Below are 23628 nucleotides of genomic sequence, written 5' to 3' on the forward strand. Positions count from 1 at the left end.
ATGGAAGAGTTCCAAAGCATTGTTAAACATCAGCGGAATTACGAGAACAATGTAAGAGTTCCAAAAGCATTATTAAACATCAGTGTAATTCCGAGGACAATGGAAGAGTTCCAAAGCAATTTTAAACTTCAGCAGAATTCCCAGAACAATGGAAGAGTTCCAAAGCTTTTTAAACTTCAGCAGAATTCCGTGAATAATGGAAGAGTTCCAAAGCATTTTTAAACTTCAGCAGAATTCCGAGAACAATGGAAGAGTTCCAAACATTTTTAAACTTCCACAGAATTCCGAGAACAATGGAAGAGTTCCAAAGCATTGTTAAACTTCAGCGGAATTCCGAGAACAATGGAAGCGTTCCAAAGCATTTTGAAACTACACTGGAATTTTGAGATCAATGGAAGAGTTCCAAAGCATTGTTAAACATCAGCGGAATTCCGAGAACAATGGAAGAGTTCCAAAGCATTGTTAAACAATAGAGGAATACCGAGAACAATGGAAGAGTTCCAAAGCATTGTTAAACATCAGAAGAAATCCGAGAACAATAGAAGAGTTCCAAACCATTTTTAAACTTCAGCTGAATTCCCAGAACAATGGAAGAGTTCCAAAGCACTGTAAAACTTCAGCGGAATTCCGAGAAAAATGGAAGAGTTCCAAAACATTTTTAAACTTCAGCAGAATTCTGAGAATAATGGAAGAGTTCAAAGCATTGTTAAACTTCAACAGAATTCCGAGAACAAGGGAAGATTTCCCAAAGCATTTTTAAACTTCAGCAGAACTCCGAGCACAATGGAAGAGTTCCCAAAGCATTATTAAACATCAACAGTGTTAAGAGAACAATGGATGAGTTCCAAAGCATTGTAAAACTTCAGCGGAATTCCGAGAACAATGGAAGAGTTCCAGTGCATATTTAAACTACAGCGGAATTCCGAGAACAATGGAAGAGTTCCAAAGCTTTGTTAAACATCAGCGGAATTCCGAGAAAAATGGAAGAGTTCTAATGCATTGTTAAACATCAGCGGAATTCCGAGAACAATGGAAGAGTTCCAAAGCATTTTTAAACTGCAGCAGAACTCCGAGCACAATGGAAGAGTTCCCAAAGCATTATTAAACATCAACAGTGTTACGAGAACAATGGATGAGTTCCAAAGCATTGTAAAACTTCAGCGGAATTCCGAGAACAATGGAAGAGTTCCAGTGCATTTTTAAACTACTGCGGAATTCCGAGAACAATGGAAGAGTTCCAAAGCTTTGTTAAACATCAGCGGAATTCCGAGAAAAATGGAAGAGTTCTAATGCATTGTTAAACATCAGCGGAATTCCGAGAACAATGGAAGAGTTCCAAAGCATTTTTAAACTTCAGCAGAACTCCCAGAACATAGGAAGAGTTCCAAAGCATTTTTAAACTTCAGCGGAATTCCGAGAACAATGGAAGAGTTCCAAAGCATTTTTAAACTTCAGCAGAACTCCCAGAACATAGGAAGAGTTCCAAAGCAATTTTAAACTTCAGCCAAATTCCCAAAACAATGGAAGAGTTCCAAAGCATTTTTAATCTTCAGCAGAATTCCGAGAACAATGAAAGAGTTCCAAAGCATTTTTAAACTACAGCGGAATTCCGAGAACAATGGAAGAGTTCCAAAGCATTGTTACACATCAGCAGAATTCCGAGAACAATGGAAGAGTTCTAAAGTATTTTTAAACTTCAGAAGAACTCCCAGAACATGGGAAGAGCTCCAAAGCATTTTTAAACTTCAGCCGATTTCCCAGAACAAAGGAAGAGTTCCAAAGCATTTTTAAACTTTAGCGTAATTCTGAGAAAAATTTAAGAGTTCAAAAGCATTTTTAAGCTTCATTGGAATTCTGAGAACAATGGAAGAGTACCAAAGCATTTTTAAACTTCAGCAGAACTCCGAGAACAAGGGAAGATTTCTAAAGCGTTTTGAAGCTTCAGCAGAATTCCGAGAACAATGGAAGAGTTCCAAAAGCATTATTAAACATCAATAGAATTGCGAGAACAATGGATGAGATCCAAAGCATTGTTAAACAATAGCGGAATTCCGAGAATAATGGAAGAGTTCCAAAAGCATTACTAAACATCAGCGGAATTCCGAGAACAATGGAAGAGTTCCAAAGCATTGTTAAATATTTGCAGAATTCTGAGAACAATGTAATAGTTCCAAAGCTTTTTTAAACTTCAGCAGAATTCCGAGAACAATGGAAGAGTTCCAAAGCATTTTTAAACTTCAGCGGAATTCCGAGAACAATGGAAGAGTTCCAAAGCATGGCTAAACTTCAGTGGAATTCCGAGAACAATGAAAGAGTTCCAAAGCATTGTTAAACATTAGCGGAATTCCGAGAACAATGGAAGAGTTCCAAAGCGATTTTAAACTTCAGCAGAATTCCGAGAAAAATGGAAGTGTTAAAAAGCATTCTAAAACTTCAGCGGAATACCGAGAACAATGGAAGAGTTCCAAAGCATTTTTTAAACTTCAGCAGAACTCCCAGAACTTAGGAAGAGTTCCAAAGCATTTTTAAACTTCAGCCGAATTCCCAGAACAATGGACGAGTTCCAAAGCATTTTTAAACTTCAGCAGAATTCCGAGAAAAATGGAAGAGTTCCAAAGCATTGTAAAACTTCAGTGGAATTCCGAGAACAATGGAGGAGTTCCAAAGCATTGTTAAACTTCAGCAGAATTTCGAGAACAATGGAAGAGTTCCAAAGCATGGCTAAACTTCAGCGGAATTCCGAGAACAATGAAAGAGTTCCAAAGCATTTTTAAACTACAGCGGAATTCCGAGAACAATGGAAGAGTTCTAAAGCATTGTTAAACATCAGCGGAATTCCAAGAACAATGGAAGAGTTCCAAAACATTTTTAAACTTCAGCAGAATTCTGAGAATTTTGGAAGAGTTAAAAGCATTCTTAAACTTCAGCAGAACTCCGAGAACAAGGGAAGATTTCTAAAGCGTTTTTAAACTTCAGCTGAATTCCGAGAACAATGGAAGAGTTCCAAAAGCATTACTAAACATCAACAGAATTCCGAGAACAATGAAAGAGTTCCATAGGTTTGATAAACATCAGCGGAATTCCGAGAACAATGGAAGAGTTCCAAAGCATTTTTAAACTTCAGTGGAATTCCAAGAACAATGAAAGAGTTCCAAAGCATTTTTAAACTACAGCGGAATTCCAAGAACAATGGAAGAGTTCCAAAGCATTGTTAAACATTAGCGGAATTCCGAGAACAATGTAAGAGTTCCAAAGCAGTTTTAAGCTTCATTGGAATTTTGAGAACAATGGAATTTTCCAAAGCAATTTTAAACTTCAGCAGAACACCCAGAACATAGGAAGAGTTCCAAAGCATTTTTAAACTTTAGCCGAATTGCCGGAACAATGGAAGAGTTCCAAAGCATTTTTAAACTTCAGCAGAATTCCGAGAATAATGGAGGTGTTCCAAAGCATTTTTAAACTTCAGCGGAATTCCGAGAACAATGGAAGAGTTCCAAAGCATGGTTAAGCTTCAGCGGAATTCCGAGAACAATGAAAGAGTTGCAAAGCATTTTTAAACTACAGCGGAATTCCGAGAACAATGGAAGAGTTCCAAAGCATTGTTAAACATCAGCGGTATTCCGAGAACAATGGAATAGTTCCAAAACATTGTTAAACATCAGCGGAATTCCGAGAACAATGGAAGAGTTCCAAAGCATTGTTAAACATTAGCAGAATACCGAGAACAATGGAAGTGTTCCAAAGCATTTTTAAGCTTCATTGGAATTCTGAGAACAATGGAAGAGTTCCAAAGCATTGGTAAACATCAGCGGAATTCCGAGAACATTGGAAGAGTTCCAAAGCATTGGTAAACATCAGCGGAATTCCGAGAACAATGGAAGAGTTTCAAAGCATTGTTAAACATTAGCAGAATTCTGAGAACAATGGAAGAGTTCCAAAGCAATTTTAAACTTCAGAAGAATTCCCAGAACAATGGAAGAGTTACAAAGCTTTTTAAATTTCAGCAGATTTCTGTGAACAATGGTAGAGTTCCAAAGCATTTTTAAACTTCACCAGAATTCCCAGAACAATGGAAGAGTTCCAAAGCATTGTTAAACATCAGCGGAATTACGAGAACAATGTAAGAGTTCCAAAAGCATTATTAAACATCAGTGTAATTCCGAGGACAATGGAAGAGTTTCAAAGCATTGTTAAACATTAGCAGAATTCCGAGAACAATGGAAGAGTTCCAAAGCAATTTTAAACTTCAGCAGAATTCCCAGAACAATGGAAGAGTTCCAAAGCTTTTTAAACTTCAGCAGAATTCCGTGAATAATGGAAGAGTTCCAAAGCATTTTTAAACTTCACCAGAATTCCGTGAACAATGGAAGAGATCCAAAGCATTGTTAAACATCAGCGGAATTCCGAGAAAAATTGAAGAGTTCCAAAAGCATTATTAAACATCAGCGGAATTCTGAGAACATTGGAAGAGTTCCAAAGATTTTTAAACTTCAGCAGAATTCCAAGAACAATGGAAGAGGTACAAGCATTTTTAAACTTCAGCAGAATTCCGAGAACAATGGAAGAGTTCCAAAGCATTTTTAAACTTCCACAGAATTCCGAGAACAATGGAAGAGTTCCAAAGCATTGTTAAACTTCAGCGGAATTCCGAGAACAATGGAAGCGTTCCAAAGCATTTTGAAACTACACTGGAATTTTGAGATCAATGGAAGAGTTCCAAAGCATTGTTAAACATCAGCGGAATTCCGAGAACAATGGAAGAGTTCCAAAGCATTGTTAAACAATAGAGGAATACCGAGAACAATGGAAGAGTTCCAAAGCATTGTTAAACATCAGAAGAAATCCGAGAACAATAGAAGAGTTCCAAACCATTTTTAAACTTCAGCTGAATTCCCAGAACAATGGAAGAGTTCCAAAGCACTGTAAAACTTCAGCGGAATTCCGAGAAAAATGGAAGAGTTCCAAAACATTTTTAAACTTCAGTGGAATTTGGTGAACAATGGAAGATTTCCATAGGATTGAAAAACATCAGTGGAATTCCGAGAACAATGGAAGAGTTCCAAAGCATTTTTAAACTTCAGCAGAATTCTGAGAACAATGGAAGAGTTCCAAAGCATTGTTAAACATTATCGGAATTCCGAGAACAATGTAAGAGTTCCAAAGCATTTTTAAGCTTCATTGGAATTCTGAGAACAATGGAATTTTCCAAAGCAATTTTAAACTTCAGCAGAACTCCCGGAACATAGGAAGAGTTCCAAAGCATTTTTAAACTTTAGCCGAATTCCCAGAACAATGGAAGAGTTCCAAAGCATTTTTAAACTTCAGCAGAATTCCGAGAACAATGGAGGAGTTCCAAAGCATTTTTAAACTTCAGCGGAATGCCGAGAACAATGTAAGAGTTCCAAAGCATTGTTAAACATCAGCGGAATTCCGAGAACAATGGAAGAGTTCCAAAGCATTGTTAAACATTAGAGGAATACCGAGAACAATGGAAGAGTTCCAAAGCATTTTTAAACTTCAGCGGAATTCCTTGAACAATGGAAGAATTCCAAAGCATTGTTAAACTTCAGCTGAATTCCCAGAACAATGGAAGAGTTCCAAAGCAATGTTAAACTACAGCGGAATTCTGAGAAAAATGGAAGAGTTCCAAAACATTTTTAAACTTTAGTGGAATTTGGTGAACAATGGAAGATTTCCATAGGATTGAAAAACATCAGCGGAATTCCGAGAACAATGGAAGAGTTCCAAAGCATTTTTAAACTTCAGCAGAATTCTGAGAACAATGGAAGAGTTCCAAAAGAATTATTAAACATCAACAGAATTCCGAGAACAATGGAAAAGTTTCAAAGCATTGTTAAACATTAGCGGAATTCCGAGAACAATTGAAGAGTTCCAAAAGCATTATTAAACATTAGCGAAATTCCGAGAACAATGGAAGAGTTCCAAAGCATTGCTAAACATTAGCACAATTCCGAGAACAATGGATAAGTTCCAAAAGCATTATTAAACATCAACGGAAATGCAAGAACAATGGAAGAGTTCCAAAGCTTTTTTAAACTTCATCAGAATTCCGAGAACAATGGAAGAGTTCCAAAGCATTTATAAACTTTTGCGGAATTCCGAGAACAATGGAAGAGTTCCAAAGCATTGCTAAACTTTAGCGGAAATCCAAAAACAATGGAAGATTTCCAAAGCATTTTTAAACTACAGCGGAATTCCGAGAACAATGGAAGAGTTCCAAAGCATTGTTAAACATCAGCGTATTTCCGAGAACAATGGAAGAGTTCCAAAGCATTGTTAAACATTAGCGGAATTCCAAGAACAATGGAAGAGTTCCACAGAATTTTTAAACTTCAGCAGAAATCCCAGAGCAATGGAAGAGTTCCAAAGCATTTTTAAACTTCAGCAGAATTCCGACCACAATGAAAGAGTTGCAAAAGCATTGTTAAACATCAACAGAATTCCAAGAACAATGGAAGAGTTCCAAAGCATTGTTAAATATGAGCGGAATTCCGAGAACAAAGGAATAGTTCAAAAGTTTTTTTAACTTCAGCAGAATTCCGAGAACCATGGAAGAGTTCCAAAGCATTTTTAAACTTCAGCGGAATTCCGAGAACAGTGGAAGAGTTCCAAAGCATGGCTAATTTTCGGAGGAATTCCAAGAACAATGAAAGAGTTCCAAAGCATTTTTAAACTACAGCGGAATTCCGAGAACAATGGAAGAGTTCCAAAGCATTGTTAAACATTAGCGGAATTCCGAGAACAATGTAAGAGTTCCAAAGCATTTTTAAGCTTCATTGGAATTCTGAGAACAATGGAATTTTCCAAAGCAATTTTAAACTTCAGCAGAACTCACAGAACATAGGAAGAGTTCCAAAGCATTTTTAAACTTAAGCCGAATACCCAGAACAATGGAAGAGTTCCAAAGCATTTTTAAACTTCAGCAGAATTCCAAGAACAATGGAGGAGTTCCAAAGCATTTTTAAACTTCAGCGGAATTCCGAGAACAATGGAAGAGTTCCAAAGCATGGTTAAGCTTCAGCGGAATTCCGAGAACAATGAAAGAGTTGCAAAGCATTTTTAAACTACAGCGGAATTCCGAGAACAATGGAAGAGTTCCAAAGCATTGTTAAACATCAGCGGAATTCCGAGAACAATGGAATAGTTCCAAAACATTGTTAAACATCAGCGGAATTCCGAGAACAATGGAAGAGTTCCAAAGCATTGTTAAACATTAGCAGAATACCGAGAACAATGGAAGTGTTCCAAAGCATTTTTAAGCTTCATTGGAATTCTGAGAACAATGGAAGAGTTCCAAAGCATTGGTAAACATCAGCAGAATTCCGAGAACATTGGAAGAGTTCCAAAGCATTGTTAAACATCAGCGGAATTCCGAGAACAATGGAAGAGTTTCAAAGCATTGTTAAACATTAGCAGAATTCCGAGAACAATGGAAGAGTTCCAAAGCAATTTTAAACTTCAGCAGAATTCCCAGAACAATGGAAGAGTTACAAAGCTTTTTAAACTTCAGCAGATTTCTGTGAACAATGGAAGAGTTCCAAAGCATTTTTAAACTTCACCAGAATTCCCAGAACAATGGAAGAGTTCCAAAGCATTGTTAAACATCAGCGGAATTACGAGAACAATGTAAGAGTTCTAAAAGCATTATTAAACATCAGTGTAATTCCGAGGACAATGGAAGAGTTCCAAAGCTTTTTAAACTTCAGCAGAATTCCGTGAATAATGGAAGAGTTCCAAAGCATTTTTAAACTTCAGCAGAATTCCGAGAACAATGGAAGAGTTCCAAACATTTTTAAACTTCCACAGAATTCCGAGAACAATGGAAGAGTTCCAAAGCATTGTTAAACTTCAGCGGAATTCCGAGAACAATGGAAGCGTTCCAAAGCATTTTGAAACTACACTGGAATTTTGAGATCAATGGAAGAGTTCCAAAGCATTGTTAAACATCAGCGGAATTCCGAGAACAATGGAAGAGTTCCAAAGCATTGTTAAACAATAGAGGAATACCGAGAACAATGGAAGAGTTCCAAAGCATTGTTAAACATCAGAAGAAATCCGAGAACAATAGAAGAGTTCCAAACCATTTTTAAACTTCAGCTGAATTCCCAGAACAATGGAAGAGTTCCAAAGCACTGTAAAACTTCAGCGGAATTCCGAGAAAAATGGAAGAGTTCCAAAACATTTTTAAACTTCAGCAGAATTCTGAGAATAATGGAAGAGTTCAAAGCATTGTTAAACTTCAACAGAATTCCGAGAACAAGGGAAGATTTCCCAAAGCATTTTTAAACTTCAGCAGAACTCCGAGCACAATGGAAGAGTTCCCAAAGCATTATTAAACATCAACAGTGTTACGAGAACAATGGATGAGTTCCAAAGCATTGTAAAACTTCAGCGGAATTCCGAGAACAATGGAAGAGTTCCAGTGCATATTTAAACTACAGCGGAATTCCGAGAACAATGGAAGAGTTCCAAAGCTTTGTTAAACATCAGCGGAATTCCGAGAAAAATGGAAGAGTTCTAATGCATTGTTAAACATCAGCGGAATTCCGAGAACAATGGAAGAGTTCCAAAGCATTTTTAAACTTCAGCAGAACTCCGAGCACAATGGAAGAGTTCCCAAAGCATTATTAAACATCAACAGTGTTACGAGAACAATGGATGAGTTCCAAAGCATTGTAAAACTTCAGCGGAATTCCGAGAACAATGGAAGAGTTCCAGTGCATTTTTAAACTACTGCGGAATTCCGAGAACAATGGAAGAGTTCCAAAGCTTTGTTAAACATCAGCGGAATTCCGAGAAAAATGGAAGAGTTCTAATGCATTGTTAAACATCAGCGGAATTCCGAGAACAATGGAAGAGTTCCAAAGCATTTTTAAACTTCAGCAGAACTCCCAGAACATAGGAAGAGTTCCAAAGCATTTTTAAACTTCAGCGGAATTCCGAGAACAATGGAAGAGTTCCAAAGCATTTTTAAACTTCAGCAGAACTCCCAGAACATAGGAAGAGTTCCAAAGCAATTTTAAACTTCAGCCAAATTCCCAAAACAATGGAAGAGTTCCAAAGCATTTTTAAACTTCAGCAGAATTCCGAGAACAATGAAAGAGTTCCAAAGCATTTTTAAACTACAGCGGAATTCCGAGAACAATGGAAGAGTTCCAAAGCATTGTTACACATCAGCAGAATTCCGAGAACAATGGAAGAGTTCTAAAGTATTTTTAAACTTCAGAAGAACTCCCAGAACATGGGAAGAGCTCCAAAGCATTTTTAAACTTCAGCCGATTTCCCAGAACAAAGGAAGAGTTCCAAAGCATTTTTAAACTTTAGCGTAATTCTGAGAAAAATTTAAGAGTTCAAAAGCATTTTTAAGCTTCATTGGAATTCTGAGAACAATGGAAGAGTACCAAAGCATTTTTAAACTTCAGCAGAACTCCGAGAACAAGGGAAGATTTCTAAAGCGTTTTGAAGCTTCAGCAGAATTCCGAGAACAATGGAAGAGTTCCAAAAGCATTATTAAACATCAATAGAATTGCGAGAACAATGGATGAGATCCAAAGCATTGTTAAACATTAGCGGAATTCCGAGAACAATGGAAGAGTTCCAAAGCGATTTTAAACTTCAGCAGAATTCCGAGAAAAATGGAAGTGTTAAAAAGCATTCTAAAACTTCAGCGGAATACCGAGAACAATGGAAGAGTTCCAAAGCATTTTTTAAACTTCAGCAGAACTCCCAGAACTTAGGAAGAGTTCCAAAGCATTTTTAAACTTCAGCCGAATTCCCAGAACAATGGACGAGTTCCAAAGCATTTTTAAACTTCAGCAGAATTCCGAGAAAAATGGAAGAGTTCCAAAGCATTGTAAAACTTCAGTGGAATTCCGAGAACAATGGAGGAGTTCCAAAGCATTGATAAACTTCAGCAGAATTTCGAGAACAATGGAAGAGTTCCAAAGCATGGCTAAACTTCAGCGGAATTCCGAGAACAATGAAAGAGTTCCAAAGCATTTTTAAACTACAGCGGAATTCCGAGAACAATGGAAGAGTTCTAAAGCATTGTTAAACATCAGCGGAATTCCAAGAACAATGGAGGAGTTCCAAAACATTTTTAAACTTCAGCAGAATTCTGAGAATTTTGGAAGAGTTAAAAGCATTCTTAAACTTCAGCAGAACTCCGAGAACAAGGGAAGATTTCTAAAGCGTTTTTAAACTTCAGCTGAATTCCGAGAACAATGGAAGAGTTCCAAAAGCATTACTAAACATCAACAGAATTCCGAGAACAATGAAAGAGTTCCATAGGTTTGATAAACATCAGCGGAATTCCGAGAACAATGGAAGAGTTCCAAAGCATTTTTAAACTTCAGCGGAATTCCGAGAACAATGGAAGAGTTCCAAAGCATGGCTAAACTTCAGTGGAATTCCAAGAACAATGAAAGAGTTCCAAAGCATTTTTAAACTACAGCGGAATTCCAAGAACAATGGAAGAGTTCCAAAGCATTGTTAAACATTAGCGGAATTCCGAGAACAATGTAAGAGTTCCAAAGCAGTTTTAAGCTTCATTGGAATTTTGAGAACAATGGAATTTTCCAAAGCAATTTTAAACTTCAGCAGAACACCCAGAACATAGGAAGAGTTCCAAAGCATTTTTAAACTTTAGCCGAATTGCCAGAACAATGGAAGAGTTCCAAAGCATTTTTAAACTTCAGCAGAATTCCGAGAATAATGGAGGTGTTCCAAAGCATTTTTAAACTTCAGCGGTATTCCGAGAACAATGGAAGAGTTCCAAAGCATGGTTAAGCTTCAGCGGAATTCCGAGAACAATGAAAGAGTTGCAAAGCATTTTTAAACTACAGCGGAATTCCGAGAACAATGGAAGAGTTCCAAAGCATTGTTAAACATCAGCGGTATTCCGAGAACAATGGAATAGTTCCAAAACATTGTTAAACATCAGCGGAATTCCGAGAACAATGGAAGAGTTCCAAAGCATTGTTAAACATTAGCAGAATACCGAGAACAATGGAAGTGTTCCAAAGCAATTTTAAGCTTCATTGGAATTCTGAGAACAATGGAAGAGTTCCAAAGCATTGGTAAACATCAGCGGAATTCCGAGAACATTGGAAGAGTTCCAAAGCATTGGTAAACATCAGCGGAATTCCGAGAACAATGGAAGAGTTTCAAAGCATTGTTAAACATTAGCAGAATTCCGAGAACAATGGAAGAGTTCCAAAGCAATTTTAAACTTCAGCAGAATTCCCAGAACAATGGAAGAGTTACAAAGCTTTTTAAATTTCAGCAGATTTCTGTGAACAATGGTAGAGTTCCAAAGCATTTTTAAACTTCACCAGAATTCCCAGAACAATGGAAGAGTTCCAAAGCATTGTTAAACATCAGCGGAATTACGAGAACAATGTAAGAGTTCCAAAAGCATTATTAAACATCAGTGTAATTCCGAGGACAATGGAAGAGTTTCAAAGCATTGTTAAACATTAGCAGAATTCCGAGAACAATGGAAGAGTTCCAAAGCAATTTTAAACTTCAGCAGAATTCCCAGAACAATGGAAGAGTTTCAAAGCTTTTTAAACTTCAGCAGAATTCCGTGAATAATGGAAGAGATCCAAAGCATTGTTAAACATCAGCAGAATTCCGAGAAAAATTGAAGAGTTCCAAAAGCATTATTAAACATCAGCGGAATTCTGAGAACATTGGAAGAGTTCCAAAGCTTTTTTAAACTTCAGCAGAATTCCAAGAACAATGGAAGAGGTACAAGCATTTTTAAACTTCAGCAGAATTCCGAGAACAATGGAAGAGTTCCAAAGCATTTTTAAACTTCCACAGAATTCCGAGAACAATGGAAGAGTTCCAAAGCATTGTTAAACTTCAGCGGAATTCCGAGAACAATGGAAGCGTTCCAAAGCATTTTGAAACTACACTGGAATTTTGAGATCAATGGAAGAGTTCCAAAGCATTGTTAAACATCAGCGGAATTCCGAGAACAATGGAAGAGTTCCAAAGCATTGTTAAACAATAGAGGAATACCGAGAACAATGGAAGAGTTCCAAAGCATTGTTAAACATCAGAAGAAATCCGAGAACAATAGAAGAGTTCCAAACCATTTTTAAACTTCAGCTGAATTCCCAGAACAATGGAAGAGTTCCAAAGCACTGTAAAACTTCAGCGGAATTCCGAGAAAAATGGAAGAGTTCCAAAACATTTTTAAACTTCAGTGGAATTTGGTGAACAATGGAAGATTTCCATAGGATTGAAAAACATCAGTGGAATTCCGAGAACAATGGAAGAGTTCCAAAGCATTTTTAAACTTCAGCAGAATTCTGAGAACAATGGAAGAGTTCCAAAGCATTGTTAAACATTAGCGGAATTCCGAGAACAATGTAAGAGTTCCAAAGCATTTTTAAGCTTCATTGGAATTCTGAGAACAATGGAATTTTCCAAAGCAATTTTAAACTTCAGCAGAACTCCCGGAACATAGGAAGAGTTCCAAAGCATTTTTAAACTTTAGCCGAATTCCCAGAACAATGGAAGAGTTCCAAAGCATTTTTAAACTTCAGCAGAATTCCGAGAACAATGGAGGAGTTCCAAAGCATTTTTAAACTTCAGCGGAATGCTGAGAACAATGTAAGAGTTCCAAAGCATTGTTAAACATCAGCGGAATTCCGAGAACAATGGAAGAGTTCCAAAGCATTGTTAAACATTAGAGGAATACCGAGAACAATGGAAGAGTTCCAAAGCATTTTTAAACTTCAGCGGAATTCCTTGAACAATGGAAGAATTCCAAAGCATTGTTAAACTTCAGCTGAATTCCCAGAACAAAGGAAGAGTTCCAAAGCAATGTTAAACTACAGCGGAATTCTGAGAAAAATGGAAGAGTTCCAAAACATTTTTAAACTTTAGTGGAATTTGGTGAACAATGGAAGATTTCCATAGGATTGAAAAACATCAGCGGAATTCCGAGAACAATGGAAGAGTTCCAAAGCATTTTTAAACTTCAGCAGAATTCTGAGAACAATGGAAGAGTTCCAAAAGAATTATTAAACATCAACAGAATTCCGAGAACAATGGAAAAGTTTCAAAGCATTGTTAAACATTAGCGGAATTCCGAGAACAATTGAAGAGTTCCAAAAGGATTATTAAACATTAGCGAAATTCTGAGAACAATGGAAGAGTTCCAAAGCATTGTTAAACATTAGCACCATTCCGAGAACAATGGATAAGTTCCAAAAGCATTATTAAACATCAACGGAAATGCAAGAACAATGGAAGAGTTCCAAAGCTTTTTTAAACTTCATCAGAATTCCGAGAACAATGGAAGAGTTCCAAAGCATTTATAAACTTTTGCGGAATTCCGAGAACAATGGAAGAGTTCCAAAGCATTGCTAAACTTTAGCGGAAATCCAAAAACAATGGAAGATTTCCAAAGCATTTTTAAACTACAGCGGAATTCCGAGAACAATGGAAGAGTTCCAAAGCATTGTTAAACATCAGCGTATTTCCGAGAACAATGGAAGAGTTCCAAAGCATTGTTAAACATTAGCGGAATTCCAAGAACAATGGAAGAGTTTCAAAGCATTTTTAAACTTCAGCAGAATTCCGACCACAATGAAAGATTTGCAAAAGCATTGTTAAACATCAACAGAATTCCAAGAACAATGGAAAAGTTCCAAAGCATTGTTAAATATGAGCGGAATTCCGAGAACAAAGGAATAGTTCAAAAGTTTTTTTAACTTCAGCAGAATTCCGAGAACCATGGAAGAGTTCCAAAGCATTTTTAAACTTCAGCGGAATTCCGAGAACAGTGGAAGAGTTCCAAAGCATGGCTAAACTTCGGTGGAATTCCAAGAACAATGAAAGAGTTCCAAAGCATTTTTAAACTACAGCGGAATTCCGAGAACAATGGAAGAGTTCCAAAGCATTGTTAAACATTAGCGGAATTCCGAGAACAATGTAAGAGTTCCAAAGCATTTTTAAGCTTCATTGGAATTCTGAGAACAATGGAATTTTCCAAAGCAATTTTAAACTTCAGCAGAACTCCCAGAACATAGGAAGAGTTCCAAAGCATTTTAAAACTTAAGCCGAATACCCAGAACAATGGAAGAGTTCCAAAGCATGGTTAAGCTTCAGCGGAATTCCGAGAACAATGGAAGAGTTCCAAAGCATTGTTAAACATTAGCAGAATACCGAGAACAATGGAAGTGTTCCAAAGCATTTTTAAGCTTCATTGGAATTCTGAGAACAATGGAAGAGTTCCAAAGCAATTTTAAACTTCAGCAGAATTCCCAGAACAATGGAAGAGTTACAAAGCTTTTTAAACTTCAGCAGATTTCCGTGAACAATGGAAGAGTTCCAAAGCATTTTTAAACTTCACCAAAATTCCCAGAACAATGGAGGAGTTCCTAAGCATTGTTAAACATCAGCGGAATTACGAGAACAATGGAAGCGTTCCAAAGCATTTTGAAACTACATTGGAATTCCGAGATCAATGGAAGAGTTCCAAAGCATTGTTAAACATTAGAGGAATACCGAGAACAATGGAAGAGTTCCAAAGCATTTTTAAACTTCAGAGGAATTCCTTGAACAATGGAAGAGTTCCAAAGCATTGTTAAACATCAGAAGAAATCCGAGAACAATAGAAGAATTCCAAAGCATTTTTAAACTTCAGCAGAATTTCCAGAACATTGGAAGAGTTCCAAAACATTTTTAAACTTCAGTGGAATTTGGTGAACAATGGAAGATTTCCATAGGATTGAAAAACATCAGAGGAACTCCGAGAACAATGGAAGAGTTCCAAAGCATTTTTAAACTTCAGCAGAATTCTGAGAACAATGGAAGAGTTCCAAAGCATTGTTAAACATTAGCACAATTCCGAGAACAATGGAAGAGTTCCAAAAGCATTATTAAACATCAGCGAAATTCCGAGAACAATTTAAGAGTTCCAAAGCATTGTTAAACATTAGCACAATTCCGAGAACAATGGATGAGTTCCAAAAGCATTATTAAACATCAACGGAATTGCAAGAACAATGGAAGAGTTCCAAAGCTTTTTTAAACTTCATCAGAATTCCGAGAACATTGGAAGAGTTCCAAAGCATTGATAAACTTTTGCGGAATTCCGAGAACAATGGAAGAGTTCCAAAGCATTGCTATACTTTAGAGGAAATCCGAAAACAATGGAAGATTTCCAAAGCATTTTTAAACTACAGCGGAATTCCGAGAACAATGGAAGAGTTCCAAAGCATTGTTAAACAACAGCGTTTTACCGAGAACAATGGAAGAGTTCCAAAGCATTGTAAAACATTAGCGGAATTCGAAAAACAATGGAAGAGTTCCACAGATTTTTTAAACTTCAGCAGAATTCCCAGAGCAATGGAAGAGTTCCAAAGCATTTTTAAACTTCAGCCGAATTCCCAGAACAATGGAAGAGTTCAAAAAGCATTATTAAACATCTGCAGAAATCCGAGAACAATGGAAGAGTTCCAAAAGCATTACTATACATCAACAGAATTCCGAGAACAATGAAAGAGTTCCATAGGTTTGATAAACATCAGCGGAATTCTGAGAACAATGGAAGAGATCCAAAGCATTTTTAAACTTCAGCAGAATTCCGACCACAATGAAAGAGTTCCAAAAACATTATTAAACATCAACAGAATTCCGAGAACAATGGATGAGTTCCAAAGCATTGTTAAACATTAGTCGAATTCCGAGAACAATGGATGAGTTCCAAAAGCATTATTAAACAACAGCGGAATTCCGAGAACAATGGAAGAGTTCCAAAGCATTGTTAAATATGAGCGGAATTCCGAGAACAAAGGAATAGTTCAAAAGTTTTTTTAACTTCAGCAGAATTCCGAGAACCATGGAAGAGTTCCAAAGCATTTTTAAACTTCAGCGGAATTCCGAGAACAATGGAAGAGTTCCAAAGCATGGCTAAACTTCAGTGGAATTCCTAGAACAATGAAAGAGTTCCAAAGCATTTTTAAACTACAGCGGAATTCCGAGAACAATGGAAGAGTTCCAAAGCATTGTTAAAAATTAGCGGAATTCCGAGAACAATGGAAGAGTTCCAAAGCATTTTTAAACTTCAGCAGAATTCTGAGAACAATGGAAGAGTTCCAAAGCATTGTTAAACATTAGCGGAATTCCGAGAACAATGTAAGAGTTCCAAAGCATTTTTAAGCTTCATTGGAATTCTGAGAACAATGGAATTTTCCAAAGTAATTTTAAACTTCAGCAGAACTCCCGGAACATAGGAAGAGTTCCAAAGCATTTTTAAACTTTAGCCGAATTCCCAGAACAATGGAAGAGTTCCAAAGCATTTTTAAACTTCAGCAGAATTCCGAGAACAATGGAGGAGTTCCAAAGCATTTTTAAACTTTAGCGGAATGCTGAGAACAATGTAAGAGTTCCAAAGCATTGTTAAACATCAGCGGAATTCCGAGAACAATGGAAGAGTTCCAAAGCATTGTTAAACATTTGAGGAATACCGAGAACAATGGAAGAGTTCCAAAGCATTTTTAAACTTCAGCGGAATTCCTTGAACAATGGAAGAATTCCAAAGCATTGTTAAACTTCAGCTGAATTCCCAGAACAAAGGAAGAGTTCCAAAGCAATGTTAAACTACAGCGGAATTCTGAGAAAAATGGAAGAGTTCCAAAACATTTTTAAACTTTAGTGGAATTTGGTGAACAATGGAAGATTTCCATAGGATTGAAAAACATCAGCGGAATTCCGAGAACAATGGAAGAGTTCCAAAGAATTTTTAAACTTCAGCAGAATTCTGAGAACAATGGAAGAGTTCCAAAAGAATTATTAAACATCAACAGAATTCCGAGAACAATGGAAAAGTTTCAAAGCATTGTTAAACATTAGCGGAATTCCGAGAACAATTGAAGAGTTCCAAAAGGATTATTAAACATTAGCGAAATTCTGAGAACAATGGAAGAGTTCCAAAGCATTGTTAAACATTAGCACCATTCCGAGAACAATGGATAAGTTCCAAAAGCATTATTAAACATCAACGGAAATGCAAGAACAATGGAAGAGTTCCAAAGCTTTTTTAAACTTCATCAGAATTCCGAGAACAATGGAAGAGTTCCAAAGCATTTATAAACTTTTGCGGAATTCCGAGAACAATGGAAGAGTTCCAAAGCATTGCTAAACTTTAGCGGAAATCCAAAAACAATGGAAGATTTCCAAAGCATTTTTAAACTACAGCGGAATTCCGAGAACAATGGAAGAGTTCCAAAGCATTGTTAAACATCAGCGTATTTCCGAGAACAATGGAAGAGTTCCAAAGCATTGTTAAACATTAGCGGAATTCCAAGAACAATGGAAGAGTTTCAAAGCATTTTTAAACTTCAGCAGAATTCCGACCACAATGAAAGAGTTGCAAAAGCATTGTTAAACATCAACAGAATTCCAAGAACAATGGAAGAGTTCCAAAGCATTGTTAAATATGAGCGGAATTCCGAGAACAAAGGAATAGTTCAAAAGTTTTTTTTACTTCAGCAGAATTCCGAGAACCATGGAAGAGTTCCAAAGCATTTTTAAACTTCAGCGGAATTCCGAGAACAGTGGAAGAGTTCCAAAGCATGGCTAAACTTCGGTGGAATTCCAAGAACAATGAAAGAGTTCCAAAGCATTTTTAAACTACAGCGGAATTCCGAGAACAATGGAAGAGTTCCAAAGCATTGTTAAACATTAGCGGAATTCCGAGAACAATGTAAGAGTTCCAAAGCATTTTTAAGCTTCATTGGAATTCTGAGAACAATGGAATTTTCCAAAGCAATTTTAAACTTCAGCAGAACTCCCAGAACATAGGAAGAGTTCCAAAGCATTTTAAAACTTAAGCCGAATACCCAGAACAATGGAAGAGTTCCAAAGCATGGTTAAGCTTCAGCGGAATTCCGAGAACAATGGAAGAGTTCCAAAGCATTGTTAAACATTAGCAGAATACCGAGAACAATGGAAGTGTTCCAAAGCATTTTTAAGCTTCATTGGAATTCTGAGAACAATGGAAGAGTTCCAAAGCAATTTTAAACTTCAGCAGAATTCCCAGAACAATGGAAGAGTTACAAAGCTTTTTAAACTTCAGCAGATTTCCGTGAACAATGGAAGAGTTAGAAAGCATTTTTAAACTTCACCAAAATTCCCAGAACAATGGAGGAGTTCCTAAGCATTGTTAAACATCAGCGGAATTACGAGAACAATGGAAGCGTTCCAAAGCATTTTGAAACTACATTGGAATTCCGAGATCAATGGAAGAGTTCCAAAGCATTGTTAAACATTAGAGGAATACCGAGAACAATGGAAGAGTTCCAAAGCATTTTTAAACTTCAGAGGAATTCCTTGAACAATGGAAGAGTTCCAAAGCATTGTTAAACATCAGAAGAAATCCGAGAACAATAGAAGAATTCCAAAGCATTTTTAAACTTCAGCAGAATTTCCAGAACATTGGAAGAGTTCCAAAACATTTTTAAACTTCAGTGGAATTTGGTGAACAATGGAAGATTTCCATAGGATTGAAAAACATCAGAGGAACTCCGAGAACAATGGAAGAGTTCCAAAGCATTTTTAAACTTCAGCAGAATTCTGAGAACAATGGAAGAGTTCCAAAGCATTGTTAAACATTAGCACAATTCCGAGAACAATGGAAGAGTTCCAAAAGCATTATTAAACATCAGCGAAATTCCGAGAACAATTTAAGAGTTCCAAAGCATTGTTAAACATTAGCACAATTCCGAGAACAATGGATGAGTTCCAAAAGCATTATTAAACATCAACGGAATTGCAAGAACAATGGAAGAGTTCCAAAGCTTTTTTAAACTTCATCAGAATTCCGAGAACAATGGAAGAGTTCCAAAGCATTGATAAACTTTTGCGGAATTCCGAGAACAATGGAAGAGTTCCAAAGCATTGCTATACTTTAGAGGAAATCCGAAAACAATGGAAGATTTCCAAAGCATTTTTAAACTACAGCGGAATTCCGAGAACAATGGAAGAGTTCCAAAGCATTGTTAAACAACAGCGTTTTTCCGAGAACAATGGAAGAGTTCCAAAGCATTGTAAAACATTAGCGGAATTCGAAAAACAATGGAAGAGTTCCACAGATTTTTTAAACTTCAGCAGAATTCCCAGAGCAATGGAAGAGTTCCAAAGCATTTTTAAACTTCAGCAGAATTCCCAGAACAATGGAAGAGTTCAAAAAGCATTATTAAACATCTGCAGAAATCCGAGAACAATGGAAGAGTTCCAAAAGCATTACTATACATCAACAGAATTCCGAGAACAATGAAAGAGTTCCATAGGTTTGATAAACATCAGCGGAAGTCTGAGAACAATGGAAGAGATCCAAAGCATTTTTAAACTTCAGCAGAATTCCGACCACAATGAAAGAGTTCCAAAAACATTATTAAACATCAACAGAATTCCGAGAACAATGGATGAGTTCCAAAGCATTGTTAAACATTAGTCGAATTCCGAGAACAATGGATGAGTTCCAAAAGCATTATTAAACAACAGCGGAATTCCGAGAACAATGGAAGAGTTCCAAAGCATTGTTAAATATGAGCGGAATTCCGAGAACAAAGGAATAGTTCAAAAGTTTTTTTAACTTCAGCAGAATTCCGAGAACCATGGAAGAGTTTCAAAGCATTTTTAAACTTCAGCGGAATTCCGAGAACAATGGAAGAGTTCCAAAGCATGGCTAAACTTCAGTGGAATTCCTAGAACAATGAAAGAGTTCCAAACCATTTTTAAACTACAGCGGAATTCCGAGAACAATGGAAGAGTTCCAAAGCATTGTTAAAAATTAGCGGAATTCCGAGAACAATGGAAGAGTTCCAAAGAATTTTTAAGCTTCATTGGAATTCTGAGAACAGTGGAATTTTCCAAAGCAATTTTAAACTTCAGCAGAACTCCCAGAACATAGTAAGAGTTCCAAAGCATTTTTAAACTTCAGCCGAATTCCCAGAACAATGGAAGAGTTCCAAAGCATTTTTAAACTTCAGCAGAATTCCGAGAACAATGGAGGAGTTCCAAAGCATTTTTAAACTTCAGCGGAATTCCGAGAACAATGGAAGATTTCCAAAGCATGGTTAAGCTTTAGCGGAATTTCGAGAACAATGAAAGAGTTGCAAAGCATTTTTAAACTACAGCGGAATTCCGAGAAAAATGGAAGAGTTCCAAAGCATTGTTAAACATCAGCGGAATTCCGAGAACAATGGAAGAGATCCAAAGCATTTTTAAACTTCACCAGAATTCCGAGAACAATGGAAGAGTTCCAAAGCATTGATAAACATCAGCGGAATTCCGAGAACAATGGAAGAGTTCCAAAGCATTGTTAAATATGAGCGGAATTCCGAGAACAAAGGAATAGTTCAAAAGCTTTTTTAAACTTCAGCAGAATTCCGAGAACCATGGAAGAGTTCCAAAGCATTTTTAAACTTCAGCCGAATTCCGAGAACAATGGAAGAGTTCCAAAGCATGGCTAAACTTCAGTGGAATTCCAAGAACAATGAAAGAGTTCCAACTATTTTTAAACTACAGCGGAATTCCGAGAACAATGGAAGAGTTCCAAAGCATTGTTAAACATTAGCGGAATTCCGAGAACAATGTAAGAGTTCCAAAGCATTTTTAAGCTTCATTGGAATTCTGAGAACAAAGGAATTTTCCAAAGCAATTTTAAACTTCAGCAGAACTCCCAGAACATAGTAAGAGTTCCAAAGCATTTTTAAACTTCAGCAGAATTCCGAGAGCAGTGGAGGAGTTCCAAAGCATTTTTAAACTTCAGCGGAATTCCGAGAACAATGGAGGAGTTCCAAAGCATTTTTAAACTTCAGCGGAATTCCGAGAACAATGGAAGAGTTCCAAAGCATGGTTAAGCTTCAGCGGAATTCCGAGAACAATGAAAGAGTTCCAAAGCATTGTTAAACATTAGCAGAATACCGAGAACAATGGAAGTGTTCCAAAGCATTTTTAAGCTTCATTGGAATTCTGAGAACAATGGAAGAGTTCCAAAGCAATTTTAAACTTCAGCAGAATTCCCAGAACAATGGAAGAGTTACAAAGCTTTTTAAACTTCAGCAGATTTCCGTGAACAATGGAAGAGTTCCAAAGCATTTTTAAACTTCACCAAAATTCCCAGAACAATGGAGGAGTTCCTAAGCATTGTTAAACATTAGCGGAATTACGAGAACAATGGAAGCGTTCCAAAGCATTTTGAAACTACATTGGAATTCCGAGATCAATGGAAGAGTTCCAAAGCATTGTTAAACATCAGAAGAAATCCGAGAACAATAGAAGAATTCCAAAGCATTTTTAAACTTCAGCAGAATTTCCAGAACATTGGAAGAGTTCCAAAACATTTTTAAACTTCAGTGGAATTTGGTGAACAATGGAAGATTTCCATAGGATTGAAAAACATCAGAGGAACTCCGAGAACAATGGAAGAGTTCCAAAGCATTTTTAAACTTCAGCAGAATTCTGAGAGCAATGGAAGAGTTCCAAAGCATTGTTAAACATTAGCACAATTCCGAGAACAATGGAAGAGTTCCAAAAGCATTATTAAACATCAGCGAAATTCCGAGAACAATGGAAGAGTTCCAAAGTATTGTTAAACATTAGCACAATTCCGAGAACAATGGATGAGTTCCAAAAGCATTATTAAACATCAACGGAATTGCAAGAACAATGGAAGAGTTCCAAAGCTTTTTTAAACTTCATCAGAATTCTGAGAACAATGGAAGAGTTCCAAAGCATTTATAACCTTTTGCGGAATTCCGAGAACAATGGAAGAGTTCCAAAGCATTGCTATACTTTAGAGGAAATCCGAAAACAATGGAAGATTTCGAAAGCATTTTTAAACTACAGCGGAATTCCGAGAACAATGGAAGAGTTCCAAAGCATTGTTAAACAACAGCGTTTTTCCGAGAACAATGGAAGAGTTCCAAAGCATTGTTAAACATTAGCGGAATTCGAAAAACAATGGAAGAGTTCCACAGAATTTTTAAACTTCAGCAGAATTCCCAGAGCAATGGAAGAGTTCCAAAGCATTTTTAAACTTCAGCAGAATTCCCAGAGCAATGGAAGAGTTCCAAAGCATTTTTAAACTTCAGCAGAATTCCGAGAACAATGGAAGAGTTCCAAAGCATTGTTAAACATCAGCGGAATTCCGAGAACAATGGAAGAGTTCAAAAAGCATTATTAAACATCTGCAGAAATCCAAGAACAATGGAAGAGTTCCAAAAGCATTACTATACATCAACAGAATTCCGAGAACATTGAAAGAGTTCCATAGGTTTGATAAACATCAGCAAAATTCTGAGAACAATGGAAAAGATCCAAAGCATTTTTAAACTTCAGCAGAATTCCGACCACAATGAAAGAGTTCCAAAAACATTATTAAACATCAACAGAATTCCGAGAACAATGGATGAGTTCCAAAGCATTGTTAAACATTAGTCGAATTCCGAGAACAATGGATGAGTTCCAAAAGCATTATTAAACATCAGCGGAATTCCGAGAACAATGGAATAGTTCCAAAGCATTGTTAAATATGAGCGGAATTCCGAGAACATAGGAGTAGTTCAAAAGTTTTTTTAACTTCAGCAGAATTCCGAGAACCATGGAAGAGTTCCAAAGCATTTTTAAACTTCAGCGGAATTCCGAGAACAATGGAAGAGTTCCAAAGCATTTTTAAACTTCAGCGGAATTCCGAGAACAATGGAAGAGTTCCAAAGCATGGCTAAACTTCAGTGGAATTCCTAGAACAATGAAAGAGTTCCAAAGCATTTTTAAACTACAGAGGAATTCCGAGAACAATGGAAGAGTTCCAAAGCATTGTTAAAAATTAGCGGAATTCCGAGAACAATGGAAGAGTTCCAAAGAATTTTTAAGCTTCATTGGAATTCTGAGAACAGTGGAATTTTCCAAAGCAATTTTAAACTTCAGCAGAACTCCCAGAACATAGTAAGAGTTCCAAAGCATTTTTAAACTTCAGCGGAATTCCCAGAACAATGGAAGAGTTCCAAAGCATGGTTAAGCTTTAGCGGAATTCCGAGAACAATGAAAGAGTTGCAAAGCATTTTTAAACTACAGCGGAATTCCGAGAACAATGGAAGAGTTCCAAAGCATTGTTAAACATCAGCGGAATTCCGAGAACAATGGAAGAGATCCAAAGCATTTTTAAACTTCACCAGAATTCCGAGAACAATGGAAGAGTTCCAAAGCATTGATAAACATCAGCGGAATTCCGAGAACAATGGAAGAGTTCCAAAGCATTGTTAAATATGAGCGGAATTCCGAGAACAAAGGAATAGTTCAAAAGCTTTTTTAAACTTCAGCAGAATTCCGAGAACCATGGAAGAGTTCCAAAGCATTTTTAAACTCCAGCCGAATTCCGAGAACAATGGAAGAGTTTCAAAGCATGGCTAAACTTCAGTGGAATTCCAAGAACAATGAAAGAGTTCCAAAGCATTTTTAAACTACAGCGGAATTCCGAGAACAATGGAAGAGTTCCAAAGCATTGTTAAACATTAGCGGAATTCCGAGAACAATGTAAGAGTTCCAAAGCATTTTTAAGCTTCATTGGAATTCTGAGAA

Source organism: Phyllobates terribilis, unplaced genomic scaffold (genome assembly GCF_046119375.1).
Source record: "Phyllobates terribilis strain yellow unplaced genomic scaffold, ASM4611937v1 Scaffold_1__5_contigs__length_1240528914, whole genome shotgun sequence".
Classification (NCBI taxonomy): Eukaryota; Metazoa; Chordata; class Amphibia; order Anura; family Dendrobatidae; genus Phyllobates; species Phyllobates terribilis.